Source organism: Otolemur garnettii, unplaced genomic scaffold (genome assembly GCF_000181295.1).
Source record: "Otolemur garnettii isolate 467f Iridium unplaced genomic scaffold, OtoGar3 scaffold00132, whole genome shotgun sequence".
NCBI lineage: Eukaryota > Metazoa > Chordata > Mammalia > Primates > Galagidae > Otolemur > Otolemur garnettii.
This window is the reverse complement of record NW_003852527.1, coordinates 578,588-591,552: the sequence shown is the minus strand read 5'-3', so window position 1 is coordinate 591,552 and position 12,965 is coordinate 578,588. Positions and strand designations below refer to the sequence as shown.

At 35.9% G+C, this 12,965-nt stretch overlaps 1 protein-coding gene across 1 annotated transcript in view; it reads right to left on the bottom strand.

The window, feature by feature from the left end:
* The window catches only part of ASCC3 (activating signal cointegrator 1 complex subunit 3), a 368,987-nt gene that overhangs the window by 173,857 nt on the left and 182,165 nt on the right, over positions 1 to 12,965 (bottom strand). The window lies entirely within an intron of this gene.

Genomic DNA, 12,965 nt, shown 5'->3' with positions numbered 1-12,965 from the left:
AATGACTGAAGTCTTAATATATAATGCTACATACGGAATCATAAAAATCATGTCATTTATTTTACAAAATAGTAATACCCAAGAATGACATAAAATTCCAAAGGAATGAGGTGAAAAGCAAGTGTTTCTTCTATCCAGGTGTCCCTTTTCGCAACAAATCAGTTATTACCTGTTTCTTCACCTTCCAAAAATACTCCATTAATTTAAACATAAGTCTCAGTGGCTTCCCAACTCCGCCAGAGTAAACGCCCGAGTTATTACAAAAGCAAAGCCCTACAAAAATCAATTCCACCCCTAGCCTCACTCAGACTGCACACTTTCTCCGAGTACATTTTCCAGCAAATTTACATGCACTTCAAGGCTTTTTCCAGACTCACTGCCTGGAAAACCATCTTCCCTTTTACTGTTATCGCTATGGTCCTCCAGGATCTTCCTCACTGCAATGAGTCAATAAATCCCACTTCACCTACAGCTTTGTTCTTGGTGATCTTCGATAGGAAAGCATTGACCACTTTCCAAAAGTATATAGTAGTTTCCTCTTGTCCAAGGTTTCACTTTCTGCAGTCAACTGTGGTCTAGTAATATTAAATTAAAAATTCCATAAATAAGCAATTCATAGTTTTAAGTGGTACACTGTTCTGAGTAGCATGGTGGCATATTACAGTGTCCCGCTCCATTCACTCAGTACACAAATCATCCCTGTGAGTATATCCACCCTGCAGACACTCCCCATCCATTAGTTACTTAGTAGCCATGGTTATCAGATCAGCCAAATGTTATTGCAGTACTTGTGTTCAAGTAACCTTTATTTTAATTAATAATGGCCCCAAATCACAAAAGTAGTGATGGTGGCAATTTAGATTTGTCAAAGAGAGAAGTCATAAAGTATTTCCTGTAAGTGAAAAGGTAAAAAAGTTCTCAACTTAAGAAAACAAAAATCATATGCTGACATTGCTAAGATTATTTTAAGAATACATCTTACATCCATGTAATTATGAAGAAGGAAAAAGAAATTTATGTTATTTTTTCTGTTATACTTCACATTGCTCAAGTTATGGCCACAGTGCATGGCAAGTGCTTAGTTAAGAAGAAAAACACACTAAACTTGTGGGTAGAACATATGAACAGAAATGTATTCTGAATGGCAGCAATCAGATTGACTACTATCCAAGGTTTCAGAAATCCACTGGGAGTTCTGTATTGTATCCCCTGTGGATAAGGGCGGACTACTGTACTAACCTCACTTCTAGTGTCTACTCTCTGGCCTGGTCTCAGCTCAGATGTGGAATTTAGCACACTGATCTGCAATTTGTGTAAGTACTACAGCAGAAGATATTACAACATTCCCTGAAGACCTATTATACAATAGAGAAAATTTTCTGCAAAATGAAAGACATTAGATCAACACTTAGAAGAAATATTTATATAATCAAATAATTGTGTATGCCCAAATGTGTTTGGGTATCACATTGTGTATTCATTTGCTATTGTTCTGAAAATCTCATTATAAACAACATAAGAGTATCTTTTTAAACATTTTTTTCTATAATTTTGACATAAGGGGCACTAAGGGAGTGAGATTTCAAAGGACTGAGGTTCTAGCCCAGACTTCGCCACAGTGATAATCTCTCAGGTCACTTAATAATTTAAATTTCTAAGTTAAGAATATTTCAACAAATGCTCTAAGAAAACAGAACTCCCTGAAATGTGCTTCAATTACAAAACCAAAAGTAATATTAAATATTAACACACTGTGCCATCTAGTGGTCAGCATTGTAAATAACAACTTACACACAGCCTTTAAGAGTCCAAAACAAAACACCCATATACTTAACAAAAGATTATCTTCTTTAAGTTTCAAGGGAAATATATTCTTATCTTATTCTTGTGCAGTGTGGTCAACCTGTTAGTATTTATTTTTTACATATATTTCATGACTAACTACACTGGATGACACTAACTCAGCCTTCATCTTTTCAGACAAGAGATAATGTTATTGACGATCTAAAGGAGCTCTTAGAAATACAGGATAAAGTCTGTTGTATCTGCTAAGATATAACAAAGCTCCTTCAAAGGCCAAAGATAGAAACAGGGGAAACATTCAAACTGTTCCACTTCTTCAATATTTAAAATCGAACTCTCTGAACTAACAGAGAAATCTAAAAAACATTGCTTTTGAGGATATAATCTGTACAATCCATACTGCTAATAAATTGCTGTTTGATTCAGTTAAAGTACAGGCAGTTCCCAAGATACAAACATCTGACTTATGTATAGCACGCACTTACAAACAAAGGTAGCACAGTATGTCCCCAAGTTACAAATATCCAACTGATGTTGGATTCACAATTACAAATAGAGGCTATTACAGGTAATAGGCAAATGTACCTATTCCAATTTACATACAAATTCAACTTAAGAACAAACCCACAGAACCTACTCATCATAACCTGCGGACTTCCTGCATGCTGTCTGTGGAACCCTTACATTAGAATGTACTGGTGTATTTGTTACAAATGTGGACTCCTCAGTTAGACCCCAGTAGAGGTAGGACATAGTTAGGCCTGCAGTGACAGCAATGATACAGAAAGAAGCTAAACGTAGGTGTATGCAACTGTGATGAAGAATTTTCTTATAGGGGGCAGGTGGCTCCTGGAATGCTCATATACCATCTCCCACTCTCATCAGGTGGGCTCTGCACTCAACCAGCTCTAGTGGCCACCAACTGTGTACACGCCTCTGGTCTTTGAGGAACCAGGAGGCTCTGGAGGTCACTTCTCTTTCATTTCTATTCTTTCACATTCTATGCATGGTTTTTTTTATTGGTTTAGTATAACAATCTTAAAATAAGTCTGTGTTTTTTATGCTTAATTATCTTTGAATCTGAATTTCCCATTTGTGATCTGACCTAGCTTATAATACCAATGAACTGGAATCCCTGAAAACGAGGCCTATGGATGTGTATTTTTTAAAAATCATCATACAGTAAAATGGACCACATTTCCACTTTTGATGTCTACTTCTATGAATTTTAACACAGATACTGATTTGTGTAACAACCATCATAATAAGGATCCCAAACAGTTCTTCTATGCTCACAAATTCCCCTGTGTTATTTCTTTACAGTTAAAAAAACCCTTCCTGACATGATCTCTGGTAACCATTCTTCTGTACTGTACCCCTATAGTTTTATCATTTCAAGAATGTTATATAAATTGAATCAGACAGTATATAAACTTTGAGATTGGTTTCTTTTACCCAGCTTAATACCTCTGAAATTCACCCAAGTTGTTGAGTTACTGATAGTTCATTCCCTTGTATTTGCTGAGCAGTAGTCCATGGTATAAAAGGGCATATAATAAGTTTGTGAATCCCGTCTTCCATTGAAGAACATCTGAGTTGTTTCCAGTTTGGGCAGTTACAAACAGAGCTTCTATGAACATTCACGTACATTTTGTATGTGTGTGGATATGTTTTCATTCCTTTAAAGTAAAAGCCAGGAAGGGGACTGGTGGCTCATATAGTAAATGCAAGTTTAACTTCATAAAAACTGCCAAACTGCCTCCAGTGGCTGTAACACTCTGAGTTTGCGTCAGTAATGTCTGACAATTCACTGCCATCCCAGGCTTGTCAGCACTGATATGTCATTACGTTTATTTTAGCCACTGTAACAGGTGCACAGTGGCACCACATCACGATGCTAATCTCATTTCCTTAGTAGTTAATGATGCTAACCATATTTTCATGTTCTTGTGGGTGTAGTTCCCCAGATCCTCAAGTTACCCTAATGATTAAAGTTTGAAAACCCAATTTTCTTACAGAGGTATACTTACAGTGATATTTTTACCCATCTATGCACAATGCGGTTGTATCATTTGACATTATGAAACTATTTAGTGTAAAGCAACATAATAGTCATTATTGTACCAAATTATTTACACTTCTAAGAAAAGTACCTCTTGACAAATTTATGAAATATGGTAGTGACTAATAGAGAAAAATTCACAGTAAAGAATCAAAGGAGGTCACTTCAAAAAGAGACATGTATCTATCACACACTGGATCCTGGGGATACAAAAAAAATTTAAGACAAAATTTGAGCTTTGGGTAATCTAACTGGTAAGGAAGACAGACTCCTCCTGTACAAATGATTTTGATTAAATATGATGTGTTTATAATACAGGCATGTGGATAAAGCTGAAAGCTTATGATTTATGACATTTATGGCACTGCCATTTATGACAGTGGCATCATGTTTTATTTGCATTTGTATTGCTAGCACCTGGCAGGAGGTCGTCTGCACAGCTATTATTTACTATGTTTCCTAAATGAATGAGTCAGTCTGTGATCTCTCAGTTTCATCAAAGAGGTCTTTACAGAAGACGTGAAAAGTGAGATTAGAAGGACAAGGGACAGACTGCTAAATGGGGAAGGTAAGCAGCAGGACCAGCGAGCACGGAAGGGGTCCAGTGCTTTTGGAGGGAATTTTGTTCAGAGACTGTGGGCCGAATGCAAGAAAATTAAGCTGGAAAGGAGGACTGGGGCCTATACCATCCCCAGCATAGTTAAAATAGGAGCCAACTAAAGTTTCATAAGCAGTGTCATATTCATCGTTTAGAGAGGTAACGTCAAAGTTGTGCTAAGACCACATGAGCAAGTACCGGGCCCCTGCACCAATCTGGCTGAGAAGACAACGGCAGAGGAAACAGAGATTCTGGCACTAAGTGAACATGATGTGGCCACAAGGGAACCAAGACTGGCGACTGTTTAGAAAGAGGGGTGATCGGGACATGGGAGAAAGGAGTTAGAATTCTTTCCAGTTAGTCCTTGCTTTGGTGCACTGAATATATGATGGGGAAAATGGGAAGACGAAAAATAAAAATAACGCTTGTGCCCTAGTCTAGGCGCTTAGAAGTCAGAGCAGATGCTATTTGGGCATGAGTTTGAAAACATCCATCATGAAGACTTTGGCTTTTATTCTGAATAAATGGGAAGCCATTGAAGGTTTCTGAGTGGGAGGGAAACAGGGGAGACTAGTGGAGTAACACTATTATGGATAGAATAGTCAAGGAAAGATGGGGTGGTGACCAGATCAAGTGTAAAACATCTGATATATCTTACCTTGGTTTTTTTAAATAACAAGGGGAAATTAAAATTGCAGAAGTCTAAAAATCAATGAAAACACCATAGTTCATACTCACAGGACACGGTAAAACTGTGCTCTCAGAAAATGTCATACCTGAAAATACTTATATAACTAAATAAGAACACATAAGCATCTAACTCAAGAAGTCACAAAAACATAACATACCAAGAAAGAAGGAGGAATGCCCTAATGAAGTTAAAATGGAATCTGGATAATTTTAAAATGGTGAAATTAAGAAATAAATTCAAATACTCTTATTTCAAAAGAAAAAAACAAACATAAATAGTGGCTATCATTCAGGAGAGCAGGAGTGGACAAACTATATGCCAAGTACCTATTTTTATAAACAAAGTTTTACCAGCAGACGGCATACCAGTTTGTTATATATGACCCATGGCTGCCTTTGAGCTACAACAAGAGAACTTAGGAAATTGTGAAAGAGAGGTATTTCTACAAGTTTAAATATTTATTATCTGGCCTTTATAAGTAAAAGAAGCTGTAGAATAGCACACAGCATAAGACTCAAAACTAGTAACATGAAGAAGGAAATACAGGCAGTCCCCAAACTACAAACATCTGACTTGTGTATAACTTGTACTTACAAATGGAGGCTGTTATAGTAAATCCCCGAGTTACAAACATCGGACTGATACTTGACTCACACTTATGAATGGAGGTCATGACAGGCAATAGGTAAATGTATCTGTTTCAACTTCCATATGAATTCAACTTAAGAACAAACCTACGGAACCTACCTCATTTGTAACCCGGGGACTGCCTCTACCACAACTTAAAATGTAAAAGGAATATACTATAATTTAAAAGAATCAGAAAAGAGTACTTTGTAGAATTCAATACATTCACTTTAAAAATTGTTTGGAATGGGTAATTTTCCAGGAAAATATTGTTAGTATGTGATATAAAATTGTGAAATAAAAATGATGGAAGAAAATTTAAAAGTTATTTAACAGCTAGGCTTTCAAACTTTTTAAAGACAATTAATTCTACTACTATTAAGAGACCCTAGAGAACAGAAACAGAATGCTCAAAATTAATTTTACAGGGCAGTGTAATGGCACTAATATTAAAACCTGACAAAGCAGAAAAATGAATACAGTGGAGAAATCTTTCTTATGAATATTAATGCAAATAAGTAAAGAACTTTGGAAACAGATTTCTTCAATGCTTTAAAAAGTTACATCACCACTAAGTACAATAATCAACTTTAGAATCCAAGGGCATTATACTTATTCATCTACTTAACATTAATACATTGCCTAAGAAGTCAGGAAGAAATAACATAAGATCATGTACAGGCACTGAAATTTGACAAAAGGTTCATTCAGTCCTGATGAGTAAATAAAATTAGATACAAGAAAATAATAAAAGATATAAATATCAGAAAGGATGAGACCAAAGTAATCATGAATTATAGGCAAAATAAACATTTATTTAGAAAATTGAGGACTAACTAGAAACAACTCACTAAAATAACAAAAGAATTCAGAGAGACGGTGGTTTTAAAAATTAGTATTTCAAAACTCTTTTACCATATACATAATAACTTGCTAGAAAATAAAAGTGAAAAAAAATCACATTAATAACTACCATCAAAACCAGGACAGGAGACAGGCAGTATCTATATAAGGAAAGTTTTAAGAAATGCAAGGCTGAGGCAGGCAGATTACTTGACCTCAGGTGTTCAAGACCAGCATGAGCAAGAGTGAGACCCTGGCCATACTAAAAACAGAAAAACTTGCTGGGTGTAGTGGTGCACAGCTAGTAGTCCCAGCTACTTGGGAGGGTAAGGTAAGAGGACTGCTCAAACCCAGGGGTTTGAGGTTACTATGAGGTATGATAAGATAATGCCATGTCACTCTACCCAGGAAGACAGTGAGACTTTGTCTCAAAAAAAAAAAAAAAAAAAAAAAAAAAAAGAAAAGAAAAATGCTGAAGGACCTTCAAGAAATGAAATGATAATCCTTTGCTTTTGAGATGGGAAAACTTGTCTTGGCAAAAATATCATTTCTCATTAACTTAATCTATAAAACCAATGCACTAATTCAACTAAAATATAAATATGATTTCTTGAAAGTTATATTAACACTGAGAGATACAACTGAAAAATAATCAAGGCCTATCTCTACTAGTTATTAGGAATGTTATGAAACAAGCGAATAAAAGTTTGAGACAAAGAACAAACACCATGGTATTGGCATAAAAATAGACACAGATCTATGGAACAGAACAGAGAACCCAGAGATGAAACCAGTCTTGTGTTGCTATCTGATCTTCAATAAAGTCAACAAAAGCAAACACTGGGGAAAAGAATTCCTACTTAATAAATGGTGCTGGGAGAACTGGTTAGCCACGTGTAAAAGACTGAAACTGGACCTACACCTCTCACCACTTACAAAAATTAACTTACAATGGAAAAAAGATTTAAATTTAAGACACCAAACTATTAAAAGTATAGAAGAAAGTATGAGAAACACTCTGAATCTTATCAACTTAGGAAATGAATTTAGAAGACCCCACTGGCGATTGCAGCAACAACAAACATATATAAATGGCACGTGATAAAGTTAAAAAGCTTCTGCACAGCTAAGGACATAATCGACAAAGCAAACTGACACCCTTCAGAATGGGAGAAGATATTTGTATGGAATGAGTCTGACAAAGGTCTAATAACCAGAGTTCTACAAAGAATCCAAGCAAATCAACATAGAAAGATCAAACAACCCCATTAATAACTGGGCAAGAGCCATCATTCCTCATGAGCACAAATGGCCAGCAAACACATCAAAAAATGTTCCTTGTCCCTGATCATGAGAGAAATGCAAATCAAAGCCACTCTGAAGTATCACTCTACCCCAGTGAGAATGGCCCACATCACAAGGTGGCCCACATCACAAAGCAACAGATGCTACAGAAAGGAACACTTTAGGAAGGAGTGAACTTCCTAAACCAGTAGAAACTAGTAGATTAATAACTACAGCCCTTGTGAGAGAAAAACTCCATTAAATTTAAGGAACACTGTTGTTCCTTTCTACACTGTTGTACCTCTATGCACTGTTGGTAGGACTGTAAACTAGTATGGCTTTTATGCAAAGAAGTATGGAGACTCCTCAAAGAACTAAAAGTAGACCTTCCATTTGATCCTGCAATCCCATTACTATGTATCTATCCAGAAGAGAGAAAGTAATTTTACCATTAGGACATTTGCACTCGAACGTTTATGGTCGGTCAATTATTATTGCAACGATGTGAACGCCCATCAACCCATGAAAGGATTAATAAACTGTGGTATACATACATACCAGGGAATACACAAATTACAATCAGCCGCAAAAAGTAGGGAGAGTTTGTATCTTTTGTAATAAACTGGCAGGATCTGGAAAACATTCTCCTAAGTAAAGTGTCACAAGAATGGGAAATCATCCCATATATTCAATACTAAGTTGAAACTAGTAGATTAATAACTACAGGCCCTTGTGAGAGAAAAACTCCACGAAATTTAAGAAGGGGGAAGCGACTCAGGTAAGCTCCCAGCTAACAGGTCCAATGTCTGGGTTAATGGCGCACATCCTGGTGAAGGACACAACTACAACCCAGATGTGACAAATGCAAATACTGTGACCTAATCATATGTACTGTCATGTTAATCTGAAAAGAATTTCTGGTTTTCTAATGTGTTCATGAAGGCTGGAAGGCCCCTATAGGAACAGCTGAGGCTTTTTAACTGCTGATCGCCATCATGTAGCTGGTGCTTAAAGTTCCAGTCCTTATCCCAGACTTCAACTCTTCTAATCTTAACAAATTCCTAGTAAATACCTAATTTCTTGAACAAAATTCTTTTCTATTTAAAATGTACTTGGTTTCTGTTTCCTTTACAAATCCTAACTGATACAATGGGCGTTACTCCAATCCACTCTGAACAGGCAGACAGCAGTTTGCTTGTCTTGATACCTATTGATCTACTACAGTGGCTGGGACTTGCTTACACTCAGTAAATATTTGCAGAGTGACTATCACCAAAATCAATCTGAGTGAGGTTCATGTGTATACAATCAACTCACAATGACCTAGACTAAAGCTAAGCCCCACAACTAATTTCCATGTGCCACTCCTGTTGTGTTAATTAGCACTTTAACTGGGGAGAAGGGAAGAAGCCCCATGTGCTCTGTTCTACGTTGCTGCATCCCTGAAAGGTGTTCTTGGTTTCTACAAGGGCTGCTCTGATTAACAGCTCAGCACAATTTTAGAGAAATGAGTTAGCATTCCAGAGACAGCATCTTGATGAGCCAAAGAAAAATTTCATCTAACATTGCATTTTTAAATTCATTTGGCCATCTTTAAATAAGTGTAAAAATAAAAATGTTTTAAAAATCACACTGCGATATGTATTTTTGATTTTTAAATTGTATCATTACAAATATAGATACCCCTAGGGATTTAAACATTCATTTAATCTGATGTATTTAGAGTGGTTCCCCTACTCAAGTAATTTTCAAATAAGATAGGAACAATATTTCAATCAATAATGCTTTTCTAAAATAGCATGTTTCCTTAACAAGATATATAATTAAATGCTTACAAAATATATCTTAAGGCACATGAACAAAAACTGTCCCAATCAAAATAGTTACATGTAATAACAAAAGAAATAAGGATTAAAATTCCAATGCTACTTATTATGCTCTTTAAAGAGCCTCACTTATTCCATGTGAGTCCCATGAATCCACTGAAATGAACATGTAGGGCATAAGAAGGTCCCTGCTTGGGGCAAAGTGAATCCTACTTTTCAGTACTTGAATTCTGCCCATACAACTTGGCTTTCCAGCAATCTTCTTTTTTTTTTTTAGACAGAGCCTCAAGCTGTCCCCCTGGGTAGAGTGCTGTGGCATCACAGCTCACAGCAACCTCCAACTCCTGGGCTCAAGCGAGTCTCCTGCCTCTGCCTCCCAAGTAGCTGGGACCACAGGCACCAGCCACAATGCCCAGCTATTTTTCGGTTGCAGCTGTCATTGTTGTTCGGCGGGCCTGGACTGGATTCGAACCCGCCGCCTTAGGTGTATGTGTCTGGTGCCTTAGCCGTTTGAGCCACAGGCATGGAGCCCCAGCAATCTTCAATAGGTTCTCACCAAAACATATATTCCTAGCCCTCCAGGCACCTTACATCACAGTGAAAAGAGAATATTCTTATTCTTCCAAATACATCCGGAGTTTTCCTTTGCCCACGTTCTCTGTCTTCTCTGCTCCGCAAGCCCTTTATCTTTATTGCTGCATTGAAACATGAGACCACTGGCTTGAGCTAATCTGCTTCTCTTTTCATTTATTTCTACTAAACTAGTTATTCTTTTCTTATATCATTTACCACTTTTTGCTCTCTCGCACACACTTGCTCTGTCTCTCCCTTTATATGTGTCCGTATAATATGTGTAGATATAAATACATAGATATTTCTAAATCTTCTGTGTCTTAAAAGCCAGAAGCCTGGCCTTGTTCAGTCTTTATCCTTTACAATGGCAGTTGAGACATGCGATTAATTCAGTTAAAAATGTCTTACTAGTTTAGAATTCAGTCTTGTTATATAGTCTAAAATAGCTATTCTTAATAGGTATATAAGGTATAATTGAATTTCTGTCCACTTTGATTTAAAATTCCCCTACTGTTAGATGTATGTGTGGTCTGTATTTTTTTCTTTCATTATAAATAATGTGTTGGAATAAAAATCTTGGTGTATATTAACTCTTTCTTTTGGTCCTTCTTTGGAAAGATTTTCAAGTTTATGATTAGAAAGTTAAAGCCTCTGAAAAAAGCCTTTGCTTTTAAAATATATTATCAAAATGTTTTTAGAAGGATTGAGCTAATCAATACCATAGGAAATCTAGGACTATGCCAAACCTTAAATCATCTTCAGATTTGGATGTTATGTTTACTTTTTGATAATACATTGTGTTTAAGAATATACAGTCTATTAATTTACATAATTTTTTTTTTTTTCTGAGACAGAGTCTCACTATGTCACCTTTGCTAAAGTACCATGGCGTCATAGCTCACAGCAATCTCAAACTCTTGGGCTTAAGTGATTCTCTTGCCTCAGCCCCCCAAGTAGCTAAGACTACAGGCACCCACCACAATGCCCCGCTATTTTTTTGTTGTAGTTGTTAATGTTGTTAGGCAGGCCCTGGGGCGAGTTTCAACCTGCCAGCCCCCATGTATGTGGCTGGTGCCCTAGCTTCTGAGCACAGGCACTGAGCCTTAATTTACATAATTTTAACGAGTAACTTTTTTCTTCCAATGTATTTTCATGCACTTTATTTTCTTTCTTTTCTCATTTACTTACTGGAAATTTCATGTTTTGGTTATTAAATTTAACAAGAGGGTATATAAAGATGTAGATACTAACTTTTCTGTTGTAGCTGCTACTAATATTTGCACAAATGTTTTCACCACTGAATATTATTGAATATTATTTTTTGTGATCCAAGGTTTAATTTTAAATGTTGTCACATCTGCCTTAAGCTGCTAATTTCTTTCTCTTTAAAGCTTACAGGTGACCATTCATGGAGTGTTTACTATGTAACAGGCAAGACACGTAGTATTTTATTTATTACAAAAATCTCAATATATCGACACCACTGCCACTCTGTATGTGATGAAATTGTGGTTTGAGGAAGTTAAAAAGGCTACATTAGAATGTGGGAGCCAAGGTCTAGATTTGCCTAGATCCAAAGCATTTATTCCATAATATATGAGGTTACCTCCCTTTGAAAACAGAAGAGTCATACTTCCAAAAATCCAATTCAGCAATCAGTTATAGCTTTTCTAATTTCCTTCCATTTTATTTAAAAATAGCAATAAACTTATGACATCCTTTCTATGTGGTTGCAGTTGACAGCAAAATTACTGTATTAGCCTCCAGAAAGAAATACACGATAACACATGGCAGGGGAAAGAATAAACTCCCAGAAGATAATCTTTTGTATATATTTAAATTTAAAAAATGAGAAAGGGGCCATTATTCACCCTTGCTATTGTCTTTAGCACATGTTGTTGATTTCAGAAAGAAAAAAATTTGATTTTATTTGACCATTGTGACACTGTTCAAACAAATAAAGAAAGATGTCAATTTCAAGTATCCACTAAATAAATCAAACTGGCATTGATTCCAGTTGTCATTGATATGGGGAAAGGCTAAAGTTGAATCTATGAAAACAGCCAGGGGACTGAAGGAGGATCTAGATGACGAAAGTCATAAAATTATACTTTAAAGTAGCTTGAGAGTACATGTTATTGGGTTCTTCCCAGTGTTGCAATTTTTTAAACAGGTATTTCCAATAACTACATTCATGAGGCTTATTACATAATAGACAATTTTTGTTCAAAAGAAAAAACTTCAATATCACTGATACATGAAAAAGAACTGAACCCACTTCAGTGGCCACAAATCAGGTGAGTAGGAGTGTTCAATCCAGGACTAGAATACTTAAAGCCTGTTAAAAAATGCTATCCCTAAAAGAATATTGATTTAACCGAGATCTCAAGTGAAACAGAATCTGATGATTCTAACTGAAAAATTCATTTATCTTAAAATTAAAATCATAATTAAAAACAATGGCTTAATAAAAATATCAGCATCCCTAATGATCACTTTCTTCTATAAATATAAGTGGCTATTACTCATTTAGGTACACTCAATTTTTCAGAATACAATGGTTTTTAACACAGGAACTTTGTGGGAAAGAATAAAAAAGTAATAAATAATATGCAGGGTAAATCAGGAAATTTTATTTTTTATGTTTTTTTAAATCAG